This window comes from Sarcophilus harrisii, chromosome 1, assembly GCF_902635505.1.
Source record: "Sarcophilus harrisii chromosome 1, mSarHar1.11, whole genome shotgun sequence".
NCBI lineage: Eukaryota > Metazoa > Chordata > Mammalia > Dasyuromorphia > Dasyuridae > Sarcophilus > Sarcophilus harrisii.
Window position 1 is genome coordinate 263,634,249 of NC_045426.1, and position 20,335 is coordinate 263,654,583.

At 37.9% G+C, this 20,335-nt stretch overlaps 2 protein-coding genes across 2 annotated transcripts in view; one reads left to right on the top strand and one right to left on the bottom strand.

The window, feature by feature from the left end:
• The window catches only part of GPR146 (G protein-coupled receptor 146), an 81,273-nt gene extending 61,452 nt beyond the window's left edge, over positions 1–19,821 (bottom strand). Inside the window, exon 1 of the mRNA XM_012542800.3 lies at positions 19,456–19,821. The gene's annotated coding sequence lies outside the window, so the exon portion shown is untranslated. The remainder of the gene's footprint in view (positions 1–19,455) is intronic.
• The window catches only part of C1H7orf50 (chromosome 1 C7orf50 homolog), a 350,397-nt gene that overhangs the window by 218,351 nt on the left and 111,711 nt on the right, over positions 1–20,335 (top strand). The window lies entirely within an intron of this gene.

Consider the following 20,335-nt stretch of genomic DNA (forward strand, 5'->3'; position numbering starts at 1 on the left):
ATGCTGAAGTCCTTCTTTTACTCTTTATTGGTGATAAATATCTTCAAGTGTGACTCCCTTTGATTTGAGTAGTATCTTTACCTGTGTGCTGATATCAATGTAACAAATCTTGTTAGGAAGGGGTTTGCTGGAAAAAAAAGACTTAGCTCCTGCTTTAGGAATTTTATAGTCTTATTGTATGATCTGTGCCTGTAATGAATTGCTTTCTCCATCTTGCTATCAAATCCCCTCCCCCCCATTTTAAAAAACAGAGATGTCAAACTGGAGGCCTGCTGGCCTCTGTCAAAACTCCCCTCTGCTTTCTGAATCAGATTAAAATGTAATGGGAAAATGTTTAACAAAATAAATAGAAATACAATACAACATAGATAATGTTAATTTGTATGTTTTTGAAATCAATAAGCAGCCTGTCTGCTTCTGTTTGAGTTAGACATTACTGCTTTAAAACAACTCATTCGCCACCTCCTCCATAAAGCTTTTCCTTGTTCTCCTAAAGTAATGGTTTTTAACTGGAGGCAGGCTAAATAGAGCTGTGAAGAGAGTGCTTGGTCCTGGAGTCAGAAAACCTGAGTTCATATCCTGCCTCGGATTCTTATTAGTTGTGTCACCCTAAACACGGCACTTCAAGCTCTGTTTGCCTCAGTTTCCTCAACTGTAAAATAAAGATAAATAATAGCAAAAATAGATGGATGGATATATGGATGGATTAGATAGATAGAGCCTCCCCTCCCGTATGTGCTTCTAGTGAGAAGCAAAGAATATTTGTAAAGTACTTAGGACAATGTCCAGTGCATAGTAAGTGCTATATAAATATTCCTTTTCCCTTTTTTCCAGGAAGCATTTTAATGTAAGCACTTAACATATGATAATGAATATTACAGCTATCTATATCTGTCTCTCAAATACCAACTGAACTTTAAACTCCGTAATCCAAGAACCATCCTTATCAGAATTATTTCTCCCTCAGTGGCTAACCCAGTACTTTATATGCAGTAGTTATTTAATAAATATTTGTTGAATTAATTAATAAAAACATTAAGAAAACCATATGTAACAATGTGGAAATAAATGACAAATTGTGTGATGTGATATAGTAGATCCAGTTGTATATATGCCATGTGAGCAATGTCTAGCCCAAAGCCCAGCAGTGTTGACTATGTTCCTTAACAAAAGATATTTAAAACCTTCATATGTAATAAATTATTTAAAATATCTTAAAATAAAATGTGGATCTATTAGGTATATTATATATTAAACTGATATTGTCTTTTGCTGATATGATCTCTCCTGGAAATGTCAAGTACAATCATAAAATGCATGTCTCTATTATTGAGTTTTTAAATCAGGTATGACAAGAGAGACCCAAATCTGTCCCTTTACCTTTCAGATCTTTTCATTTTGCTCTAATATTTCATTTTAGATTGTGAATGTTCTACAACATAAATCATTTCAATATCATAAAGAATCACGATCTTTCCCAATGAACCTCTCCCCCAAATTAATATTGTATTTGTGAAACAGCAATAGTTAATCTAATTCTCCATATTAATAATATCATCATAAATCATTAATTTTTATAGTTGGTGATCCAAATCTCTCATTTTATAAAGGAAGAATCCAAGATTCTTGAGAGTAAAGTGATTTGTCCAGACCTGATTGGGTTAAGATGTACAATAGACTATAGTTCGTCCATAGTGAACTGGCATTTAAAAATATCTTAATCGTGACTGTGATAAATAGCTTGAAGAAAGTGGAGGTGTCAGATCCAACTTGCCCTTATGCAAAAGGAGTGTTTTTCCAAGGCCTTTGTTTTGTTTTGTTTTTTTAGAAGTTAGAGCACAGAAGGTCACTGAGGGACATAACCTCTGACCACTCACCCCAGCATTGTGGCCAAAAGCCATGTGCAATGCTAACTTAAGGTAACTGTTAGATAACCATGATCCCCAGGAGGGGGACATCACCCTTGTGCTTATTGGCATTACAAATATCTGCATGCTAAAGACATGACTGAAGCATGCTGTCATGTTCCCTTTGTTAATTTTCTGCAGATAATTGGGGACTAGCCAGAAAGCCCTTGTTAGTATAATCCCTACCACCATCATCCCCAAAATCATTACATTAAGATGAAGAATAGGTTAATTTCTCATCACAGAAAAAAATAATTGAGAATCCCCGAACTTAAAGGATTCCATAACAAATATTTGATGAAGTCTTACTCAGTGGAAAACTCTATTATCTCTCCCTATGTCTCTGTCTCTCTGTGTGTCTCTGTGTCTCTGTCTCTGTCTCTCTCTCTTGTTTCATTTGACTGGTCATTAAAACCAGGTGAGTTTCTCTGTCAATGGAGCAGTGTAAATAGATTCATACTCATCAGTACATTTTTCATGGTTGAAGAATTCTTCACGTCTGTGTGACCAACTGTGGAGGAGGACAAAAGAGCCTTTTGTCCGGAATGCCACCCATCAAATGGCAGATTTTAGTTAAAGTACAAAATGGTTAATGTTTCTTTCCCCTTATCTTGCAAACTGATACCTTGGCAGTCAGTGAACAACTGAGCTTTACTCTTTGGTCCAGTTTGCTTTGTTCTAGGACAGTGCTACAGAGTTTAAGCAAGGCCTGACATACAGGTGATAAGTTTCTAGATTTCTGGTTGCTCTTTGTCAGTGTTGGTGTTTACATTATTTATATAACAACGTGCTTAACTTGTTGTTGCTGTTATTTTAAAGATAAATATGGGAATAATTGTTTTTGGATCATTCGTTTGTTAAGTATGCTTACAGCATCTTTTCTGAGAGATTAATTTCATTTTATTGAGAGATAGTTTCATGTACGCCTATGATTTTGAGGATGTAGGGCAGGGTTTCTCAACCTTTTTTTCACTCTCTAAATTTTTTTTTTTTTTTTTGCTGAGGCAATTGGAGTTAAGTGACTTGCCCAGGGTCACACAGCTAGGAAGTGTTAAGTGTCTGAGGTCATATTTGAACCCAGGTCTTCCTGATTTCAGGGATGGTGCTCTGTCCACCACACCACTTAGCTGCCCCCTCCCTCCTCCTTGACTTTTAAAGAAAACCTTTCCGCTGCCTATTTAACATGATAGGAAATTAATTTTAAAGTTAATCAAGTATATACATGTAGTAAAAAATATAGAGAATATTTTTTTTTTCTCTAAGAATACACTCAAAATATTGTAATATCATTGACTGGAAGTCAATTCAAAGTTTCTAAAAGAATTCAATAGGATGATATAATTATCTGCCAGCTTTCCACCTTGTTACCTTGAAAAGTTTGGGGTTGGATATCTGAATTTGGGAACCCATGCTGTAGGGTTAATGCGCCTTTTATTTGCCTTTCTTTCCTTCTGTGTAGATTTTTATGTCCTCTAGTTTCTGTAATATGCCTCCGCAGTCTTTCTTAACATCACAGACTATTGTTTTCTTTAAGACCAATCCATTCCCAAATATTGCAATATTGTCATTTAGTGTAGCTGTGTCTGCACATTAAGTTGGTTCACACAAATATAGATTGTTTCATATATGTGTTCTATCTGAATACATAGAAATGTATGTGTGTACTTGATCTCAACTTTGGGATTTTTTAACTAGAATTTTAAATATTTGGAAAGCAGGGGAGGTAACCCGTTTTCCTGAAATTCAGCACCAGCTAGCAAACATAATAACTCGCTGTCACTATAATAACCAAAATGGTTTTGTGGTCTGTTTAGGTGTTAATTACATCCAGACTTTGGTACTAATTTATGCAACATGGTTTAAAAAAAAAAAAAAAAGCAGCATTTATAAAGCCTGCTGTTTTCAAGGCAGCCCTGACAAATTAATTGTAGCCTGTTCAGAACTTTTGTTACTGAAGGATTTACTTTATCTTTGAGAATAGCCATTTTACATAAAGAACACAATACTCAATTCAGGTTTTACCACATAGGCCATATTTTCAGGCCTGAACTCTCTCTGTGATTTGAAGAGGGAATAGGCAGTTGCTACCACCAGCTAAGTCTGCAAACATTTTAAAGAAGAGTATTAATATAAGAACCTGAACACGGATAGCTGGAAATTAAGAGCTTCTGATTGACCAACCTGAACCAATGCTCTGTCTGCTAAATAGGGACTGAAATCAAAATATAAACAGTGAAAACTCCATCAGAAATATGTACTTGCCAACCAGTATTTAATTTACTGGTTGCTACCAGATATAACAAAGATGGCAAGAATATCAATCAGTCCACTCAGATTACATACTAGAATACAAAAGATATCACAGAAATAGAGTTAGTTAGAATACACATCCAACCATGTAGCATGCTTTGAGGAATACCTGAAGTCCCCTTTTTTCTTCCCCCAAATATCTGTTCTATAAGTCCTATTACCTTAAATAAAGCTCATGGTTATTCTTTTGGGTTAAAGCTTTAATTTTAAAGTTATCTCTTAAAATGCAAATGTATATATTACAGGGAAAGGTAAAACCCATTTCACTTTAGCCATTATCACTCATTATTAACATAACACTAATTACCTAACAATACACTATCAACCTAAAGCATTCATACAGAAATCACTTATACATGTGGGTATTTAAAAAATAATTTTGTTGATAGCATTAGAATAACCAGTCATCAGGCATTTTGGGGGAACATGACTAATATAGGAATTATTTTTGTTTGACTAGGAAGGGAGTAGGAAGAAATGAAGTTGGTATTTATATCACATTTTTATTGCTTTTTTAAACAATTAAGATATTGGGCTAGGTGGTCTCTAATGACTTTTTCAGCCTTAAAAGTCTTATAAACTATGATCTGTTGCATTTGCAGACAAAAAATTGCCAAATGGGTTATCTGTAATTTGCATTATATGGTACTGATTCTCCTCACTCCCTCTTTTAGCCTGCTCTGTCCTCATTATTAATGATAGGCAAGAGATAGGTATACTTCTTTCTCTCATATCCATCTCTTATGGGATGAGTTTGCCTTTTTTGGGAAACAGAGGCTCAAAATTTTTTACTTGTTGACTTAGCAAGTTTATGAATTGCATTAATGTATAAATTTTTAAAGATAATTTTTGCTTTTAACCAGTGTCTCAAAACTAAATGGAAATTTAAAAAAAAAACACATTTCATTAGCTATATTCTCTATAAAGTAATAAGTAACCAATTAAAAATCCCTCAAACGTTAGCTTAACTGTTCAAATATTGAATTAGCTTTGGAAGAAGAAAAAAGTTAATATAACATTTTAAAAATGTTAGAATTTAAACCTGAACATTCAGCATTATTAATCTTGAATTAATTCTTGAAAACACTTTCTACTTTTGATTAAAGCCTCATTATGAAAAATATTCCCTTTGTACTATTATTTTTCATAAAAAATATTAATTGCTCTGTGTACTGATATTCCAAATTCTATGTATTTGCCCCACCTCAAATTATCATCTCCAGTTTTAATAATCTACATAATGAAAGCCTAATTAAATCTCATCCTTAAATAGACAGAACTCTGAAGGAATAGGACATATGAGAAATTTCTACAATAATGTGCTGAATTCATAAATTGAACTCTCATCCAAATGCCTGCAATTACACATTTCAGTATGTTTTCAAAAGGCATTCAAAGTCCAAGCAGTGGAGAATGTGTCTTGAAACAATGTCCGGAGTGAAGTGGATAGTGGAATTTATTAGTATTGGCTTAGCTCTGTGTCTAGTGATAGGAAGTGTTTACTCTTGATCAAAACCTAAATCAAAGTTGCTGTTTTCAGATACATTTAATAGAATTAGTTGGATAACATCCTTGAGCAGTGTGCTGAACACCTAGGACATAACACCCATCCACTTTCTAGTCTTTATCTTTTTCCCTAAAGCTTCATAATCACCTAAGGTGTTCCCCATTTGGATTGAGAGGTGCTCTACATGGCCCATATTTATTGCTACTTCAGAATTCAACCATGATGAGAAAACTATGGTAGCTAAGTATGTAGATCTTCAATAAATTAACACTTTATTTATAAGGGGCTATAATTTGACAGACAGTGATAGGAAATGAATGTGTGATTCCATTGGTATAAGGAGCTAAAAGTCCTTCTTATCTTGCTGTTTGTTCCTAGAGATAAATACCTAGAGTATTGAGAGGTTAAATGACTTACATAGCCAGGTTCCATAACAAATATATATCAGAAGCAGGCTTTGAACTTGAGTCTTCCCAGTTTGGAGGCCAGCTCTCTATCTTCTAACCAGGTAGCCTTCCCTCTCTAATATTAGAAAGCAATTTGGAACTGTTATAGTTACTTTTATACTTGTGCTTATCAAGTACTGGGGGCGGGGGAGGGGAGAATGCAGGTAAATGAAACGGAGGATGAGTTTATTTTAGGACAATACTGTTCTTTCCACATGAACTTCCTTTTCCTGAGGTTTAGAACTTAGAGGAAGATTGTTTTCAAAAAACTATAGTTTACTTTGATGTGCTCTGCTTTCTCCTCAGGAAAGAGAGATTTCCTTTGATCTCATTTCTGTGGTCAATTACTGTGTTTAGATGCCTCCAGTTCCTGCATTTGGTTGCATGGATACTTGTTCCCAGAATGCCAAGTGTTTTCCTTTAGCAGAAGAAATGATCATGTCTGGCTGCTGTTACGTCTATCCTTTATCAACCACATGTTGGAGAAGTGACAGAAAGACATTCTAGGGATTGACAAATAGAAAAACAGCACATAGACTTGTGACGTGGGGCAGGAAGAATATTGTTTGCTCCAAGAAAATTGATGCTCCTGGCATCCTTTTTTCCTGGCTAATGTTGCAGTTGATTCTGTGATTAGCCCTACTGCTTGGTATGGGCAGGAGGTCCAAATTTGTGCTGAATTGTTAAACACTATGATTCAGGAAATGGGGATGTGAGTGCCAAAGTAGATCACCCCAAGGAAATAGAAACTTGGAGTAATTAAATGAAAAAAAAAAAAAAAACAAACAAACATTTAAGACCCAGCAGATCTAATTTTTGAGGACCTTCCTTACTTTCCTTTTTTCTCTTGAGAGGAAAACAAAAGCCATCAGATCTCTTCCTTTAGTTGTCATCATCATTACATACTTGCATTGTCTCTACTAACTAGGTGGGAGAGAAGTTAAGTCATATATCTTAGTTAATTAACAAGAGTTATAATCAGAGTACAACATCTATCTATGCCTCCTACATTTACAGAGTGATAGTTTCCATAAGAGAAGATGAGAGATAGAATCTAATTAAATTTAAAGCTTCATTATTATTAATGTTCTTTTTATACTTTATATGTATGCATGTATATCCTTAGTTATCTAGAGAATTTTTTTTTTTGTCAAAATGGGGTGTAAGGAGGCACTGTAGTATGATTACTGAGAGTCAGGAGCCCTGGGTTCTGAGCTCAACTCTGCCACTATCTATCTATATAACTTTAGGTATGTCATTCATTTATTTACTTTCTTTGCTTTTCTCCATCTGTAAAATAAAGGTCATGGATGGCAGGGAGAGTATGTGAGATAATCTTTGATTTATAAGAATAAAGCTTTTATATACTCTTTAGCAATTCTCCTAATATGTAGACCAAATCTTCATAAAAGTCACATAAATAACAGAATTCTACAGAATTTTATGGTTCTGGGCGTGGTAGAGGAGAGGAGATAAGTGGCAACATTTTTATTAAGCCTGTTTAAGTATCCTGCTTTTATTTTTTTTAATGTTATTACTTCAAAACCTTCATTAGATAAAGGGTCATTGGTTGGTGCAGGAATCTACACCATATATATATAGACTGGCTTCTTATCTTCAGTAATGGAATATATATAAGATTTGGAAGTTTATGTTTTTATAAGCTATTTCCTAAAACTCACCTGTACCCACCAGTTAGGAAAATGTTTCTGTGAAATCTATTCTGATACTGTGGATTTATTAGCTGGACACCCTCAAATGCTTCAGTTTTGTATAAGCTGCAGGAGATTGGAGCTTTCTTGATTAGTACAAAGGAATTGGATCTTTCTAACATTCCTTACCGAGGTATCTATGCCACTTCAGTGGCCCTGGAGAGTTGCTTAACATCTGTCCTCTGTTTGAACTCATTCTTTGGCTTGATACTTGAGACTCACCTTGTATGCTCACTGTGTGTGTGTGTGTGTGTGTGTGTGTGTGTATGTTGTGTGTATATAAAATTAAAACATAACAAAATCCATATTGGAGATGGTGACTCAGATTTGGGTTTGGGACCAGAATCGGTCAGATTTGGTTCAGAAAGTTCTGGAACTGTCAGCCAATAGAAATTTTTTCTTTCTCAAAGTTTCTGATGAAGCTCATCACAGTCTCTGGGTCAGTGGTTGTTGGGTTTCTATGCAGCTATTGTTGAATGATTTAAGAGTCCAGTCCAGCTCATGAGTTTGGATTTTGCTTACAAAACTATTTGGAGCCATAAACCTGTCAACTCAAAGCACATTTTATATTTTTTAGGTAGCAAGAACTTAACATACACAAAGTTTTGCATTGTCCTCTGAGAAACAGCATCAGAGTCTTGTGTTTTCTCCCTCTAGTCACCACTTCCTTTGGTTCTTGATAAGCTATTCATCTCTTTCCTCCTTTTTCAGACTTTCTGTCATCTTAAGTGGGTAACCAGCATAGCAACAGACAGTTTGGGTTGGGGGTGGAAGGGAGAGGCAAGGCAGCAGAGATAAGAGGGAGGAGAGAAACTCATACAAAGATGGCAGAGTTCATTCAGACAGTCTTCTCTGACACTGTTGTCCAAACAACTTCCTAAATCTGCAGGCTGGGAAAGCTGAAGGAAGCTTCATCGAGCCCTAACTTCCCACAAACAATGGCAGTGGCCCAATGACCCAGACCAGTGTCCAGTCTTCCCTCCATTCCTCCCCACCCCCCCAGCCTCCGCTCCTTTTCCAACACAGCATTATCAACACCTGCTGCCAGAAATGGTGTGGAATGTGAAGGGTCTTTAAGGAAATGAGGAGTTTGGACTTTTACATATTATATAAAAACAGCAGAAAGAGTAATTAAATCAAATGCAAACAGCAGAACCTTTTAAAAAGTAACCCGTTTGAACAGTTACATCCAGGAGGAAGTGAAGTCCAGGGGAAAAAAACAAAAGAAAAAACAGCTGACTTGCTGACTTCTGTCTTACTCGGTCATGCTGCCTCCACGTGGAATTCTTTTACCAGAACACATGAGATAGCTAAAGTTTCCACTGTTTCCATAGCAAGGTTGTGCCTTTCACAAGATTCATCACTATTTTTTTCCTTTATGATTTTTTTGTGATTAGAGGGTGTAAAATTAGGATACTGTTATTTTAATGGTGACCTTAATGCTACTCACTCCTCCTCCTTTACAGAAACCTAGAGAGCTTAAGTCACTTGTCCACACGACAAGTGTGGTATTAAGTATTTGAACACAGGGGTTCTGACTCCAAATTCAGTATTCTTCTGGATTGACCTTTCAGAAATATCTCTTTTTCAGTCCATATTCTTCTGGTATGAACCACATGAAGTTGTTATGATCTAGCCAGTAATCATTAGGATGTAATTTCACCCAGTCCTATTGTGAAACTCTATTTGGGAAGGGGGGTGTGAAATGGAGAAGAAATAGAGGGGCTTACTGATTGGAGACAAAGACCACCAAAGGAAGGAAGAGGGGGACATCTTTTTAGAATTCTTTTCCTTGGAATTGCCTGTATCTTTCATTCATGTCACTTAACTTTTTTTCTGCTTGGGTTTTCTTCTCAATATGAGGTTAGAAGAGAAGTAGTTGCAGGACATACTCTGTCCTTCTTGGCCAGTGCTTAACTGAGATATTGGAGTGCTTGGATAGGATGCATCATGTCCAATTGTCCCACCACTAGGAGAGTATTCCTGTGGAAAAGAAATCTCTCTAAAAGTGAACTTTGTTTTCCATCAAAGCTTCTTAAAGCTTTGTCATAACCCCAGATAGGGGCATGTAATTTAATGTACAGGTAGGCAAAATTATGATTTATTATCAATAAATTTTTGATTTGCATATTTATTTTATATTCCTATGTACCTGGGCTTGTGTAAAAATCTCTCAGGTGAAAAGGGGTCACAGTTTAAGAAGCTCTGTTTACATGATGCCCAAGCAACTCCTAATTTTTTTAAATTAAAAAATGTTTTTTCATAAAGCAAGCAAACCATCAACCAGGTTATCTGTTTTGTTTTAAAATAAATAAAAACATAGATTCTCAATCATCACGTTTGCTTATAGTAGAGAGGAACCTTAAAAAAAAAAGTTATTCATTGAAACATTCAATGCCATTGTATGCCAGAATCCTGAACTAGTTATGAGAGATGGGTAAGAGAAGACTGAAGCAAGAGAGATACAAAAGAATCAGAAGACATAGACTCTGGCCTCCTTCTAAGGACTTTCAGGGATAATGTGATTTAGCAGATATGCCTGATTAGAAATATAGTGGTTAAAGCATTATACCTGGAATCAGGCAGGCCTGAGTTCAAATCTAGCCTCAGACATTATATTACTCTGGGCAAGTCAGTCTCTCCCAATATCAGTTTCTTCATCCATAAACTGGAGAAAATAATAGCCCATATCTCCTGGGATTGTCTTAAGAATCAATATTATTAAGAACCTACTATGTACTGCTGTGCTGAGTGCTAGAGATGCAAAAAGAGGCAAAAAGTCTAATTGGGGGAGAAAGTATGCAAACAAGTATATACAAAGCAAGCTATGTGCAAAATAAATAGGAATTAAAAGAGAGAAAAACACTGGCATTCAAGAAGGATTAGGGAAAGCCTCTTGTAGAAGATAGGATTTTAGTTAGTATGAAAAGGAAGCCAGGGAAGGCCTCAATGTCTTTCCTAAATGTGGCACCCAGAACTGGATATAACATTCCAAATGTGGTCTGATGGCAAGGAAAGAGTACAAAGATCCTATCATTTCTTATTTCTGGAGGCTATATCTCTCTTGATGCAAACTAAGATAAGATTAACTTTTCTTTTTTTTTTTTTGTCTGCCATATCACTCTCTTAACTCCCCAGATCTTTGTCATGTGATTTGCTTGTCTATTCACATCTCCCCATTTTCTACTTGGAAAGCTTATTTTTGGAAACCATTGGACCATAATAACTATTGTTTAGACTCAATCACCTAACCATTTTCAAAACCACCTATATGCACTATCTTAAAGGTTTTTTGTCTCAGAGTAGTTATTAAAAATTAAAACTATACTAAGACTTTGGGGACAACCTATTTAGAGCAGCATATACAAAATATATACTAGATAATTTTGATGGGGAGAGGGAAAAGACATTTGAGTAGCTGAAGAGATCATAGAATTCACTACGTTTCCCCTACACTTGCTCCCCAACTTCTATTTAATTCAGCAAACATTTATGAATTCTCTATTGTGTATAAGGCACAGTGCTTAGGATAGAGTCAAAATTGAAAATGAGGACCGCCCTCAAAGTGTTTCCATTTCAGGGGAAGGGGGGAAGAGTCTACAGAAAAGGAAAACTACCAGTAAAATCATTCACTTCTATGCTTCTTCAATATCCTCATCCACAAAAATGGGGATATTATACTTCCCCCTACTTTTTTCCTAGGGGAAAGTAGGGATATATTTTGAATCAAGTCAAAGAAGGAAATAAGCATTTATTAAACATTTACTTCATACCAGTCACTATACTTAAGTGCTTTATAAATATTACCTCATTTGATTCTCACAACAGCCTTGCAAGGGAATTGCTATTTTATGTTATTATCCCTATTTTACAATTGAGAAAACTGAGGCAAACTGTTTAAGTTGTAATTTGCCCAAGATCACATAGCTAGTATCTTGAGGCTGCATTTGAACTCAGATTTTCCTGATTTCAGGCCCAGTACTTTATACACTGTAAATTTCATTGCCTCAAGCAGTCACTTAATGAAAAAGTAATTTAATTTCTGAGCTTCAGTTTCTTTGTCTGTAAAATGGGAATATTAATACATGTACTTCCTACCTCACAGCTTTGTTGTGAGGGTGAAATGGGCTAAAGGTGAAGAGAACTTTGGAAACCTAAAATGAGTAGTATCAATTCTATTATTTTTTTAAAATTTGTCTATTTGATTGATACTTTTTGTCTCATTCTTCCTCCTCCCCACCCCTTCCCTCCCATTGTAGAGATGAGAAAAAACAAGCAAAGACAGGCGCACTGACATGCCCAGAATTTTAAACAGTAATAGGGACCTAGGCCTCTCAGTTCCCAATCTTTCCATTAAATCATTCTGTCATTAAGATTATCCTGAAGTTCTAAAAATGTTTGGTGCTATGGTCTCTTTCTGCAAGTACAATAAGTATTGTTGGTTGCCCAATATTATCTACCTGGAACAGGGACCACCTGTGTCACAAAGTAGGTTTCTATGTTTTTCCAGTCTTCCTGGCTCAGAAGGACCAAGGCAAGACTTTCTTGTTGGAAAAGGGCATTTCAGGCAAAGAGGGCAGGAGACTTTTTTTTTCCTTAAGACTTCATTTTGAGTGGAGCTCTTTATCTTTCTGCCTGGGATCCTTCTGAAAGACAATGGGCTCCATTCTCCGCATTCCCATTTAGTCTCCTTCTCTGTACACACAGAGCCTCAGTTCATTTCAGATGGAGCTCAGCATTGAGAGCAGGAGGCACACGCCTAGAGAGGGGAACCCAACTTAATAAAAGCAACCTGTGGGGAGACTAAGGCACTCTGACCTCAACAACCATAGACAGGACTACTGACCCAAGCTGGGCTCCATATATGCCAAGATTATTTCAGAAAGATACTATCTAAAATGCCAATCTTGATATTGTGACAAGCTTTCTCCTGGAAAAATAAATCCAGAAATGTTATGACCTGCTTTCTAGAGCCGCCATGCTGGGGTGATTAAAATATACCATCTTAGTGGAGAAGTGATGAGGCGAGACTCTTGAGGAGGGTGGGAAAAATGGAGTCCGTTTATTTCAAGGACTTTCCCCTTTTTATAATGGGAAGCACTGAGCACGTAGGACCACATAACTTGCTATTGTACTTAGTTTGCCACCTGGTATCATAGTTTGCCACCCAGTATCACTCTGCTTCAATCTCCACACAGGTTGTCACTGCCCCCTGACTTCTCAGGAAGGCCAAGAGCCTTTAGGGGTGATGGGTAGCCGAACCAGACATTGTCAGCAGGTTCCCTCTGGGCTGAAGGGTCTTATACCTCACTCAAAGTTCCCCCACTGTCTATGACTCTCTACACAGAAAAATCAGTTTTCTACTAGAAAGAATAAAAGACCAGGCAGTCCATTCAGGTCCATTGGATGAGCAGGAATCATGGATCAAAAACTGGAAAGAACTTCAGAGACAATGGAATTCAGCCCTTTCACTTTGTAAATGACTCTGAGGCCCTGGGTAGTGAGTGGCATTACCATGGTTACAAAGGGACTAAGTATCATATTTGAACCCAGGTCTTTGGTCTCCCAACCAGTGCTCTTTTCATTGCTTTGGGCTATTTATGTGGTCTTCTAAGAAACTGAAAAATTGGGTACTTAAGTTCTAATATAGAAGACCTGTCCAGAACCAGGTTCATTGGAGGAATTGTGAGACAGAGGTAGGAATGATATTACTCAACTTCAAAATTAGGAAGGCGCAGAATATTGTTTGGTTTGGTTTTTATTTACTTTGCTTAGATTACCAACACAGACCCCGTTTGCCCTATAGAATGAAGTAACATAGAAACACAGAAATAATTCAGGCCTCTGTAGGCTTTCTGGTTAACTGAGGAAAATTTTCCATGTTTATTTTATATAACTTTCATATATAGTCATTTACACAAAATAGCAGCTAAAAAATCCCAAACCTATTCCAGCCAAAAAGAATGCATTTCTGAACTCAGACTTCTCCTGGATAACTAAAAAAAAACAAAAAAAAACTTGCTCTTATTTAGAGAGACATCTGATGTCAGATGGCCCTGATTTATGGCTACAGGATAAGCTGTTATACCTGTGAGTTACTTTTAGCAACAAAACATTGATGGATCTGTGAGGCTCTGTTTAAAAAAGGAGAGGAGGGAGCAACAAGTAACTTTGACAGGTTTAAAATCAATATGGAAAGCTTACAGATATTGCATGAGGTGTGGGAGAACTGAAGGATGATGAAATTACTTTTTGGGCCTTGTAATTTTCCAGCGACTTTGAAAGCTTCTCTGATATGGTCTGTACTGCTTCAAAAAGTATCTGAGTAATTTTTGCTTGGCAGCTATCAGTTTTCCATTTTAGATCTACAATTGATATTAGCCTTTAGTTTTCTTGACCTTCCTTGTCCAGGACCAGGAGGGCACACAGATGCTAAAGAAAACTATCACTTATCTATAATCCTGGTTCCACACTACACATCAGTCCCAGAGAAATATTAAGCCATCTGACCCAATTTTCCTCCCTTCCTTTTGAAAGATTAATGAAGAATAGTGATACTTCACTTTCTTACATGCAAAGCCTTTATAGCCCTTTTACAGCAACTTTTGCACTGGGTTCTCACAGCACTCCTAGGAGCTGGGTGAGGCTGAAATCACTACCCCCATCACAGATTCAGGTGGAGTAGCAGAACACCAGAAAATTAAGAATAATATTGGCAGATCTAGACCTGTACCCTCAGATCTTCCAATTCCTCCTCCTGCACATACTTTCAAGCTACACAACAGAAGAAGGTGGCAATGGAAATCAAAGAACAGTCAGATTTTGAGCAACAGATCTTTAACACTTTTTAGGATCGGAACATATAAAACCAAAACAGTAAGCAAGATAACTATAGATATACCTGCAGAATGTCATATAGCATTTCCACAAATAGATGATACTAGTCAGAACCTCATTCTAGGGGGAAGTTATTTTCATAGGAACAGAACTGTATGATGGAATTTGGGTCTGATATTTTAAACCTGGTGCTGAGATCTAAAGCATTGTTTCGTAGGACAGGGATGTTAAACACTTCCTGGTGCTGTCAGAACCAGGAAAAAAATGTAATTGGGAAATATTTAACAAAATAAATAATAACACAATAGCATATAGATGGTGTCACTATGTAGTTTGCTGTGTCACTATGTAGTTTACTAAGTCACTATGTACCCAATCTCAGAGATCCTTACGGAGTTTGACACCACTATACAGGGCATATCGACAGAAGGAAATCTGTAAGTATGGAAGATTATAAATCTGTAAGTATGGAGTTGATTGACTTTCCCATGATGAATTACCCAAACTTGGCTATCAAAGCTATTCATGTTATGGACTTCTGCCTTTCTGACAGATGAAATACAGCAAAGGTGTGAATAGATTCTATACAGAAGAAGAGGTTGCATACTGCTTGGGGGGGAAAGGGAGACAAGGCTCCAAGCTCAAGTTAGGAACAAGAAAATATTGCCAATGGACAAATGAGTATTCCTTCTGCTTTCCTTTTCTCCTCCCTTTGTGTCCTTAGTGCTTTCAAAATGGCCCCTAAATTCCCCTCTGCAACATTCCTTCCTTGCTCTGGCACCTTCTCAATGTCTTTCACTACCTCCTCCCTCCATTAAGAAAGACTTTCCCAATATCCCATTTCCTCTAGTTCCTTACTGTCTGGGAATGTGCTGGTGGTTGTGCATTAATTCATTAATAGCAGGCTGTCTCTATATCATCTGCTTTTCAGGGTGGGGGAAGCTTGTGAAAAGTGTGTGTGTGTGTATATATATATATATATATATATATATATATATATATATATTTTTTTTTTTTTGCTTTTAAACAAGTGTTTTGTATTTTAACTACTTTAATGACCTAAGATTATAGATGTAAAACTGGAGGAGCTCTTAGAAGTCATCAAATTTAATGTCCAATAATTCTACAAATGATGAAACAAAGGCACATAGAAATTAAGTGACTTGCCTAGGGTATTCAAGTGTGATGTTCCGTCATTACTTTTTGTTGCCTTCGATGTATCTGGATGATAGCTTGTATCAGTATGTATTTCTGTGGGCAGCTAGGTAGCACAGAGGATAGAGCATTGGACTTGGAGTCAGAAAGACTCATCTCCCTGAACTCTAATCTGACTTCAGATTACTAACTGTGTGATTTAGGCAAATCACTTAACCCTGTTTGTCTCAGTTTCCTCAACCTGTGAAATGAGCTGGAGAAGGAAATGGCAAACCACTCCAAATTCAAGGAGAGTCAGAGATGGACCTGACTGAAATCATTGAATAACAAAAATATAATTCTTGGACAAGCACGATGAAAAGATAAGCTGGGCCTAAAACTGATCAGGAAGAAATACCATGAGGTCACAAGTGGCTAAGTCCTCACAGTGATTCCCCCAGACTGCCTCTGCTAAAGCTCATCTCACTCATCCTGAGGAAATCACAAATACCCACCAACTAGCATTTTAAGCACCATCTGTATAAAATAAATGCTGGACAATTAGTCATTGCATCCCTCAGAGGCTAACCAATGAAAGAAGAAAGTAACTATATTGGGTATATGGAAAGCAATAGATTTAAGAGACATTAGGATTCATTTCCTGGCTTTGTCACTTCCAGTTGCTCAATGTTTGGCAAATTGCTTAATCTCTCTAGATTGTAGTTTCTTCCTTAATAAACCTTGAGGTCCCCTCCCTACTCTTTGACTCAGCCTCCTTAATTTATTCCTTTCTCTATACCATTGGTTGTTCTGTGGGTATTTATTTGTCTTTAGTAACTTTTGAGGAGTGATCTAAATTTAATTCTATCCAGCATTTGCTCTGCTTTGTTGATGTTAATATTTTTTGTCTGTGTGTGCGTGCCTGCGTGCATGTGTGCATGTGTGTATGTAGATGTGTGTTTAAAAGACTGATTAATACAGATCTTTTTCAGAGTTGCAGATCATGTTCAGAGAGCTTGTAATCTGGGACATAACCAACCAGAGCAATTGTGAGAGAATTCTAGTTCACTCCTTTTGATGTTATTTGTCCGGGATCTATTTGAGATGCAGGTTAGAATTTCTCTCAGAGTGCCAAATGCAGCATTTTCTCTCCTGTGTCCTGCTCCTGTCTACTCAAATGGCAACCACAAATGTGAAATCAAGACCAGGACCTATGTACCATAGTGTGGAAAGACTACAAAGCTCCTTGAAGGCAGGAACTATTTCATTTTTGATTTACCTATCACTAGGACCTAACATAGTTCCTTACTTGATGAATATTTCTGGAAGTTAAATCATAGAGGCAGGACTCCAAAGATGCTGCAGAAGGGATAAGGGTATGCACAGGTATATGTATAAGGAGATTGAAGAAGATGAAGATAAAGTAGACAAAAGAATAGCCAAAGGATTTTCCTTTGCCCTAAGCTCTTAAGAGAAACCACAGGTTCAGTCTTTTGTGAAAGGTTATCAGCAAAGGCAATGTATTTGCTCAGCTGGTCAGGGACCACCTGTTACCTTCTGTCAGGCAACCACCTCTGACACATTAGTGACCCTCAGCTCATCTAGTCCCAGAGCTCAGTTTTCATGTTTTCAGCATCGGAAGCTGAAATATAAGCTAAACATCATCACCATCTAAAAGATCTTGGTCATCTGTCACCTTTAGTGGGACTTGACCTAAGCACAAGGAATAGTAGTCTTAGGAAGTGACCTATGCAGGCATCTCTCTTCAGGGAGTGGCTCTGAGGAGGAGGCAGTCAAATATTAACCATAGTGAGTCTTTTCTTACCTCCCTACGGTCCTCCCACCATTACCACCCACTCTGGGTTGAACCACTCATCTGCTCATGTCACAAGGATGGTGGCTCAAGAACTATTGCTTCACTCACTCTGTTTTATGGAGACTAATCTGAATATGATGACTAGAGGTGGGAGGAAGGATGAGCAGGGAATGAGCAATGGCTTTCAGAGAATACTGAGAATAAATTGGATATAGTTGGTGCCTTTTTTAAAGATCCTGAACTCAAAAGAGCATAGCAAAAGGGAGAAAATATTCACTGGGGAACTGTTGGGATTGGAAGCACTAGAGGAAAGGGGAAGTATTAATCTAAAATACTAATCTGCAATGTTTTTAGACCCTACAAGGCCTTTCATAATTTCTCTGAATTCGTGAAAAAAATAAAATAAAATCATAGTTAAGCATCCTTGTACAGTGGAAAGAGTACTGACTCTGGAGTCAAATGCTACTTCAGATACTACCAAAGGGTAGAACAGAGCAGAAGTCATTTAATTTCTCAATACCTCACTTCCCTTATCTGTAACATGGTGGTGCTAGACCATACAGCCTCCAAGATTCCTTTCTGTTCTCATTTATAAAACTGCAAAACCTGAAATACATAATCATGCCTAATGACCTCTTTTAAAAACTAGAGTTTCTCTAAATACCATCCAGATAGATCAACCCACATAATTATGGTCCACCCAGATAATTCAGAACTCCTTGGCCTCATCTGGTTTTGCAATAATTCATAGGTTTCCATGTGGAGAATCTGTGGGTAGAAAATGCATCAAAATTGGTGTGTGCATGTGTATAAGGGGAGGGTATTTCTGGAAATAGTAATGTGGTGTTTATATTGTTTTCCTAATCTAAGAATGCTAGGATGATTTAAAAGTGCAGCTTCCCTCCTAAGACATTTCTCACAATTCCTTATGGGAAGCCACACAGAACTAGTGTTAAAATTCAGCCCTTTACATGTATCCTGTGCCTCTGTTGCAAGCACTACAAGGAAAACAATAACATGTGAACAGAGCTCTTGATAATTCCGTTCCACAGCTGACCGCTGAATACTATTAGTGCCTTCTTGTTTTCTCACTACATTTCTCCCTAAAGATGGTTCTCCCTTTAACTTGACAATTCGAAGTCCCGTGCAATATTTAGGGCTTACAAGCTACTTTTTAAAAATAACTTTAAAATAACTCTACCATGGGTGCAGTTTTAGTAGGAGGCGCTTTTAACTTATTTTCATTCATAATATTTTTTTTGGTCGTAGATTAGCCATGACGTGCTTTGCTAATTATATCTGCATTCAGACAAACCCATCTAGCATATGTACCACATTAGAAAATTCGCTGTTAGTCGTTTTTCAGCTTCAACATGTGGGATCTGATGTTGCACAATTGAAAGAGCCAACAAGAGACCTCAAAGTCCAAAGAAGCTACAATTACTAGTAGCTGGGGGGGTGGAGTTATGTAGTGGTCTGACCTTACGTTGTCATAAATAAAGAGAATTTCTTTAGTCCATCTGAGGGGGAAAAAATTACCAACAACCCAAAATTCTTATCTAAACTCTGTGAGCACTAAAAGAAGGCAGTAGTGGAGAAGGATGCTGTGAGTTAAATGCCCGAGGAGGGGGACAAGCGCAACAGATTTGAATAATCTCCAAATCTATACGCATAAACCCTAAGAAAACTTGAGGCAGGGGTGTCTAAATGGAAGGCGACTTTTGAAAGCCAGTACTGCGCACTTCGGCGCTGACAGGCAGCAATATGAAAAACAGCCTGGACTTACCTAATAATTAACTTGCTATCGGGTCCCTCACTCCCATCCAACATGTGTGTTGAAATGTTGCAGAACGCGTGCGCCGCAGAGGGCTGACCTTAGAATTTCAGCACGCTCCGTCCGGCAGCTCCAGGAACCTCCCGGGGGGGACTGACATGCTATGCAGTATGTGTATTCTTGGCTGAAGCAGCTCCCATGTTCGGTTCCGTCTCCTCCCTTCTCTTTTTCCTCCTCCTCTTAGCATTGTCCTGATAGAAAATGCATCCGTGCTCGGCCCCAGAAAGAGGGGAGAGGGAGGGATGCACTTGTCGGGTGGGCGCTTTCCCGGCACAGGATTCCCGTTTCCGAGACCACCCCTTCCTCCTTTCTCCCTGCCGCCCCAGCCGCCGCCGCCGCCGCCGCCAGCTCTTCTGGAAACAAGCTCCGGGGTCCAGAGGCTCGGCAAGGAGAAGCCCAGTGTTCCCCCCTCTGCTCCTGCTCACAGGAATCTCACCGCTTGCTTGCAGAGTGAAAAGTTGTTCTGTCCAGTGGATCGTCAAAGTTTAACTTTGAGGGGAGGGAGAAAGTGGAAAGCACATTCAACGCCTGTTGTCGAGATCTCCTCTCTCCCCCACTGGGCCCCGAGCCTAGTGTTTTTATTGATTCCAATCACTGGGGGCTAGCTTGCTCTCAGAAGAAACACTGTGTAATGTGTTCTTTCCTGGCTTTCATTAAAGAAACTCAATGCACTCTGGTCGTGCTGCTGAGCTTGCCTGGCAACCTGCCGACTCTCTGTGGTCCTTCTTTCCCTGGAAGAGCCCCAGCCCGTTGCTTGCTCCCCCTCCCACCACCACCACCACCTTTTTTTTTCTTTCCTTTGCTACAGAAAGGATTTCAAAATATCTTACTC